Here is a 7696-nt window from a genome sequence, read left to right as displayed (position 1 = left end):
CATATTTTGCTTGTTAGCCCCCGAAATAAAATAGAAAATAAAAGGCGAATGGCTAGCGACGGAACCTTGCAGCGAAAATAAACAGATGAAGGCGGTAGGGGCTGGGGTGCGTCGGCATTCAATAAAATAAGCATATTAAGGCTAGAACAGTTGTAGGCTAATGAGCGTGGAAAGCAGTTTTGCCTTTGGGCAGGATTCAGACCATCACGGTGCAGAAATGAATTTATTGATGAGCAAATGAACGTTGTATGATGTGGAGGGCGAAAAAAGTGTCTGTGGACGAAACTTTGTTTATGTGGAATAATTAGGTTTTAAATAGAGCCAAGAAGTCAGTTCAACATCAAAATTGCCAAAGAAGTCGAAACAGTGTGGAGAACTCTTAAAAGCCATGAACGCCGTAATTCTGGAAAAAACGTAAAACTCGCGGTAAAACGTAAGAAAAAGCGAAAAATGAGCGCGAAAATAGAGAAACAAATAAGTGAAAAAGCGACGGATGATAAAGAGTCGCAGAAAGGCTTTCTAACCAGTGCAATTAAGACAAATGTAAGCACCTTTAAGAAATATTGATAATGAAGAAAAGAACGAACTAAGGAAGTTGCTTAACAATGTAGTTTCTATTCGTAACGCCATACAAACGCCCCTACGATATGTAAGTATAAAAATTGATAATTTCGCAGAGACAATTTCAATAATGTGCTGTATGATGTCTTGCCTTGTATGAGTATCAGTATGTACAAAAGAGGACTTGTCTTTTTAAGGCATAAGCCTAGAGGACCTTAGGTTGCTGAAAACAATCCTTACCCAGTAGCATCATATGTTCATGGCAGAGCTCAAATTTCGCATTTATGCACATGGCTTACCGTCCTCCCCTAATCAATAGAAAGGTGATGATTTTGAGAACAATGTATGAAGGGCGATATAAAAAAGAGCAAGAAAAATAAAATCCTTCGTTGCGATATCATTGGCTACTATCTCGGTGCAAGTTTAAAGCTTTATAATAAAGTAGAAAAGGGCTTAACAGCGGCGATATATATAACGGCTCACGCTCGGTGCCGAAGCAAAGGTGGGATGAGAGGTAACTAAGACCGGTAAACGCCTTCAGAAGGTAACCTCAAAACTAGACACCGGTTTATCAATTTGCGCCCCTTGACCATATCTAGAGAAGTTTTCTTTCTCAACGATATCAGGTTACAGGTTACTTACCAATATAATAACGAGAAATTTGCCCCTTTTTTACTAAATGTTTGTGTTCTGTTATACCAATACTGTGAGCAATTGCAGCTCGCCCTTATTCTCCATTGAGTTGTTTTTACAGCTCGGCTTGGTTTACCCTTGAGAAATTTTCATATAATGCAGTCACAATTGCCTTGAAATATATTGTGCGCAAAAGCTGAGTTCGGTTTTCTTTCGGTAATAAGCACTGAAATAGAGTCGTTGCTGCTTACAGCCTGCCATATCGGCTGGACACTGAAATTCAAATCTTGGTGTTGCAATGGCGTTGAGAATGGTATTAGGAGACACAGATATATATATATATATATATATATATATATATATATATATATATATATATATATATATATATATATATATATATATATATATATAAGCAGATCAATTAAGGGGAAATGAGGGTGCCCGTTATAATACATGAAGGAAAGAAGCCAACAGTCGGCGAAGCCACGGAAGGCGTTGGGGATGGTACTTTGTCTTCTTTTTATTTTTTTTAATGCTTACTTGGATAATCACAGAAATTAGCAATGTAATCTGTTTAGGGGAAAGATAATTAAACACAAAGTAGAAGAAAAAACAACGTGCCGATGGTGGGAACCGAACCCACGACCTCCGAATATCGCGTCCGGTGCTCTTAGAACTGAGCTACATCGGCCGCTGTCCCCCCTGCTACTTGCTTGGGCATTTATGTTGTCTGTATACGAACCTTGAGAGTGTTCACCAGCGCCACCCTCAGCCATAGGGGCGGACGTGGAACGTCCTTTGTTACCACCAGCGTCACGTAGAACGTGATCAAGAGCGAGGGCGACAGCTGTGCTAGAACCCTCTTACCCTACCTATGGCTTCAAGACTGCCAGAACCGAGACCCCCGTAACCTACAAGCAGATCAATTAAGGGGAAATGAGGGTGCTCGTTATAATACATGAAGGAAAGAAGCCAACAGTCGGCGAGGCCAAGGAAGGCGTTGGGGATAGTACTTTGTCTTATTTTTATTTTTTTTTTAATGCTTACTTGGATAATCACAGAAATTAGTAATGTAATCTGTTTAGGGGAAATATAATTAAACACAAAGTAGAAGAAAAAACAACGTGCCGATGGTGGGAACCGAACCCACGACCTCCGAATATCTCGTCCGGTGCTCTTCCAACTGAGCTACATCGGCCGCTGCCCCCCTGCTATTTGCTTGGCCATTTATGTTGTCTGTATACGAACCTTGAGAGTGTTCACCAGCGCCTCCCTCAGCCACAGGGCGGACGTGGAACGTCCTTTGTTACCACCAGCGTCACGTAGAACGTGATCAAGAGCGAGGGCGACAGCTGTGCTAGAACCCTCTTACGCTACCTATGGCTTCAAGACTGCCAGAACCGAGACCCCCGTAAGCTACAAGCAGATCAATTAAGGGGAAATGAGGGTGCTCGTTATAATACATGAAGGAAAGAAGCCAACAGTTGGCGAGGCCAAGGAAGGCGTTGGGGATAGTAATTTGTCTTCTTTTTATTTTTTTTAATGCTTACTTGGATAATCACAGAAATTAGTAATGTAATCTGTTTAGGGGAAAGATAATTAAACACAAAGTAGAAGAAAAAACAACGTGCCGATGGTGGGAACCGAACCCACGACCTCCGAATATCGCGTCCGGTGCTCTTCCTACTGAGCTACATCGGCCGCTGTCCCCCCTGCTACTTGCTTGGGCATTTATGTTGTCTGTATACGAACCTTGAGAGTGTTCACCAGCGCCACCCTCAGCCATAGGGGCGGACGTGGAACGTCCTTTGTTACCACCAGCGTCACGTAGAACGTGATCAAGAGCGAGGGCGACAGCTGTGCTAGAACCCTCTTACGCTACCTATGGCTTCAAGACTGCCAGAACCGAGACCCCCGTAAGCTACAAGCAGATCAATTAAGGGGAAATGAGGGTGCTCGTTATAATACATGAAGGAAAGAAGCCAACAGTCGGCGAGGCCAAGGAAGGCGTTGGGGATAGTACTTTGTCTTCTTTTTATTTTTTTAATGCTTACTTGGATAATCACAGAAATTAGTAATGTAATCTGTTTAGGGGAAAGATAATTAAACACAAAGTAGAAGAAAAAACAACGTGCCGATGGTGGGAACCGAACCCACGACCTCCGAATATCGCGTCCGGTGCTCTTCCTACTGAGCTACATCGGCCGCTGTCCCCCCTGCTACTTGCTTGGGCATTTATGTTGTCTGTATACGAACCTTGAGAGTGTTCACCAGCGCCACCCTCAGCCATAGGGGCGGACGTGGAACGTCCTTTGTTACCACCAGCGTCACGTAGAACGTGATCAAGAGCGAGGGCGACAGCTGTGCTAGAACCCTCTTACGCTACCTATGGCTTCAAGACTGCCAGAACCGAGACCCCCGTAAGCTACAAGCAGATCAATTAAGGGGAAATGAGGGTGCTCGTTATAATACATTAAGGAAAGAAGCCAACAGTCGGCGAGGCCAAGGAAGGCGTTGGGGATAGTACTTTGTCTTTTTTTTTAATGCTTACTTGGATAATCACAGAAATTAGTAATGTAATCTGTTTAGGGGAAAGATAATTAAACACAAAGTAGAAGAAAAAACAACGTGCCGATGGTGGGAACCGAACCCACGACCTCCGAATATCGCGTCCGGTGCTCTTCCAACTGAACTACATCGGCCGCTGTCCCCCCTGCTACTTGCTTGGGCATTTATGTTGTCTGTATACGAACCTTGAGAGTGTTCACCAGCGCCACCCTCAGCCATAGGGGCTTTGTTACCACCAGCGTCACGTAGAACGTGATCAAGAGCGAGGGCGACAGCTGTGCTAGAACCCTCTTACGCTACCTATGGCTTCAAGACTATCCACAGTTGGAAGAGCACCGGACGCGATATTCGGAGGTCGTGGGTTCGGTTCCCACCATCGGCACGTTGTTTTTTCTTCTACTTTGTGTTTAATTATCTTTCCCCTAAACAGATTACATTACTAATTTCTGTGATTATTCAAGTAAGCATTAAAAAAAAATAAAAAGAAGACAAGGTACTATCCCCAACGCCTTCCTTGGCCTCGCCGACTGTTGGCTTCTTTCCTTCATATATATATATTACTGAAAACAGGGGAGAAAAGTATTAGGATGCTCTCCTTAACTGTAGCAGATGAACATTTATTGCTTCAGGCCAACTGTGGCCACGCTTAGGTGAGAAGCAATTGCTGCGAAATACGAACAAATTAGATATAAGGGTCTTTGTTTGTTTCGAGCATGTCTTAGGATCACTGGTATACTGGGAAATAAATAGTTCACACACCGTTTTTAAAAGATTTTCGCGACACCTATATCTCATACAAGGAGAACGGTTCGATTAACTTACCCGCTGTGTAGGAGCCCCTCCTAAGATGCGATTCCGGGGTCTTTATAGTGTGGCTGCAATGTTCAGAAAATGAAAATTCAGATGTAATAGGTTTTCTTAATGTATGTCAAAATAACACTTATATATATTATGCGACCAAACTGTTTGATATGTAAAATGGTAAGCAGAGCAGGCTTTTTTATTTACCAAAAGATTTATTCAATATATTTCGCTCTACGTTTAAAATAAACCGATACATAGAACTCCTGCGTTTTACTTGTCAACCAAAAAGATGTTGATATATATGATTTTGAAGTTTACATTGAAAAATGTAAACTTCAAAGGAAAATGTAAACTTTATTGGAAAATGTAAACAACAGGACAGAAGGTAGATGCCTCGCCGTAAATATGTAAAGTATCATCAACAGGTTTTATAAAATAACAATTTCTAGCAGCACTGAAGGCCAAAAAGAAATATGAATTTTGAAGTAAGAGCTTAGAACTAGATACTTAGCAGTTATTAGATGTAACATGATTGCGATGTGGAAATATCTTGTACGTTAAAATGTTAAAATAGGTATCTTTTAAAGTCTTGAAAAAAAAAAGGCATTAGTAGCACCAGTACAGTTGTGAGCAAAGCTGGCACATTTAAGATAAGGAAAGAGCGCTACGGCTTATAGCGCCAGTTTTTTTATTTCTAAAAACATCATTTTTTTGTGAGAGCGAAACCTTACTGCCAAATAGTACTGCCCCATACTTACTTGCTGATGAAGACGACGATGTCTTCCTTGCCAAATAAATCTTTGCGCTGCTCTACGAAGTTGTTCAGTTCTGCGAGCGTGCTGCCATATATCTGGTGTTTTTCTTTCGGTACGGTTCTAATGAATGATTCCGATGGTTTCTAAAAATGCGGAATAATAAATATACCAACTTGTTTTAAGTTGATTAAGATTACATTTTTATAATAATCTAAACTCATCCACCTCGCACATTGTCTTAACAAATATTATCCAATATCAGCATCTCCAAAACGATTCAGTGCATAACTGGCTTCGCTGGGCCTTATTGGGAAGGTGGACTCACAGCAGAAGTTTGCAAACGCACATCCGATTTACTGTTCTTTTGGGAATTCTGAAAAAGTTGTCTCGCTGAATTTGGTAGTAGGTATGTACCCAATGATTGCATTTCGATCACAACAAGGCTTTCTTTTCAAGGCTACTATAGCGATGACGTGGATTGGGAACACTCTTTGCGCAGTCAGTATTACCAGCCGTCTGAAAGTAGTTTCAGTATGTCTATTCGACTCTGATATGCCTTAGCGCTTTCTGGGCAATGTGATGAGTGTCGTTAGTAGGTGTTTTCGCGTATTAGGAACACACCTATCTGAGTATTTCGCGGTGTGTGCTTTTCGAAGCGTCAGAACTGCCGGCGAATCGTAATTATCCCGACTATTGTAACGTGCGACACAGTGCACATTTTATTTTCAGTCCCCTAGAGTTTGCAACCAATTGCTCTCTCGATCTGGTATCTGACTTTTTTTAGGAAGCACAGACACGCCCCTCTTATGCAGCTTCAGGGAAATGAGTGACGTGCTGGTGCCACATCCAGTTATACTGCGCACCCATTCCGACTGTTTTTGACGTTACCAGAAATAATATCATGGTTACGTCTTGGCATAAGGTTTGCAGTTGCTATCTAAGCAACAGGAAGGATTTCCAATATTGCATATTTTCTTTTCTGTTTTCAATTTTTCTACATAAATATGTATTCATTTCCGCACAGCCGGATTGGTTGCGCGAGCTCTCTACAAGCTATTTTCGTTTTGGAAGGTTTCTGAGTTTGCAGGGACTGAAAACATCGCAAGGGAAAGGCCCTGAGCTGGGCGAAATAATGTTTTTATTGAATGTTTAGAAAAAAAAAACATTCATTTCGCCCTACTTTGCGGTTTGGGATATGCTCCCGAGCAACGAGAAGCAGCTGCCTTCCCTCCCACCCCCCATAATTAGCTGTGTCAATAGTGTCGTAGATAGGCATGACATGCTGCTTTCGAACAAATGATGGACTTATTAGCGCCTTTGATTCCTGTCTTTATACTGTTGCTGACCCGAAGACGATGTTAAAGAAGAGCAGAAGAAAACGACATAATCTCGATATGTGGCCCCGTTCGCCGCATCTGTAGCACAGACGAAGTCGAGGAACAGGTGAAGCCGTTAGGAGTAGTGCCGGCCATTGTGAGAGATGATGACCGGATAAAGTTCAACCGTTTCTCGTTCTAGCGGATCGGCTCGTTCACAGAAACCATCTCTCAGCCTGTTACTTTGCCTCAAGTGCTGTGGCTATTCGTCGAAGTCCCCTGTATTAGCCACGGCTTCCGGAGGTGGACAGGGCGAATACAATACAGGGAGTATTGTGGAGCCTCAAGCTAATTACAGCGACCAAGGCACTCCTTCACGAAATGTCTGGTGAATCGCAGGAGCCACAACGGCAGATTATTATACGTTAGCAGTAGCAACGGACCTCAGCCACCCAGACGTCCAAGCTTTATCGTCATCATCAGACCGACTATACCCACTGCAGGGCGAAGGCCTCTCCCATATTTCTCCACTTAACCCGGTTCTGTGCTAGCTGCATCCACTTGACCCCCGCGAACTTCTTAACCTCATCCGCCCACCTAACTTTCTGCCGCCCCCTGGTACGCTTTCCTTCCATTGGAATCCAGTTTGTTACCCTAAGCGACCATCGGGTATCCTCTCTTCGCGCTATATGTCCTGCCCATGCCATTTCTTCTTAATTTCCACTAGAATGTGGGTAACTTGAGTTATTTCTCTGACCCATTCTGCACGCTTCCTATCTCTTAATGCTACCCCTACCATTTTTCGCTCCATAGCCCTCTGAGTTGTCCTCAACTTAAGTAGAACTCTTTTGGTTAGCCTCCACGTTTCAGCCCCATAGGTGAGTACAGGCAAGATGCAACTGTAGTATACTTTCCTCTTGAGCGATACCGGTAAGCTGCTAGTCATAATCTGCGAGTGCTTGCCATATGCGCTCCATCCCAATCTTATTCTTCTTGTTATTTCCTTTTCATGGTGAGAACCTGCGGTTACTACCTGTCCTAAGTAGACATATACGC

The 7696-nt window shown here is 42.9% G+C and overlaps 1 non-coding gene across 1 annotated transcript; it reads right to left on the bottom strand.

Moving 5' to 3' along the window:
• Positions 1-2322: 2322 nt before the first annotated feature.
• On the bottom strand, positions 2323-2395 carry TRNAS-AGA (transfer RNA serine (anticodon AGA)). Its single transcript has one exon. It is a non-coding gene; the product is annotated as a tRNA-Ser (tRNA).
• Between the last annotated feature and the right edge of the window lie 5301 nt (positions 2396-7696).

The sequence above is a fragment of the Amblyomma maculatum genome, chromosome 11, assembly GCF_055883805.1.
Source record: "Amblyomma maculatum isolate TAMU_Amacu chromosome 11, ASM5588380v1, whole genome shotgun sequence".
NCBI lineage: Eukaryota > Metazoa > Arthropoda > Arachnida > Ixodida > Ixodidae > Amblyomma > Amblyomma maculatum.
The sequence above is the reverse complement of the archived record's forward strand: the minus strand, read 5'-3'. Positions and strand labels throughout refer to the sequence as shown.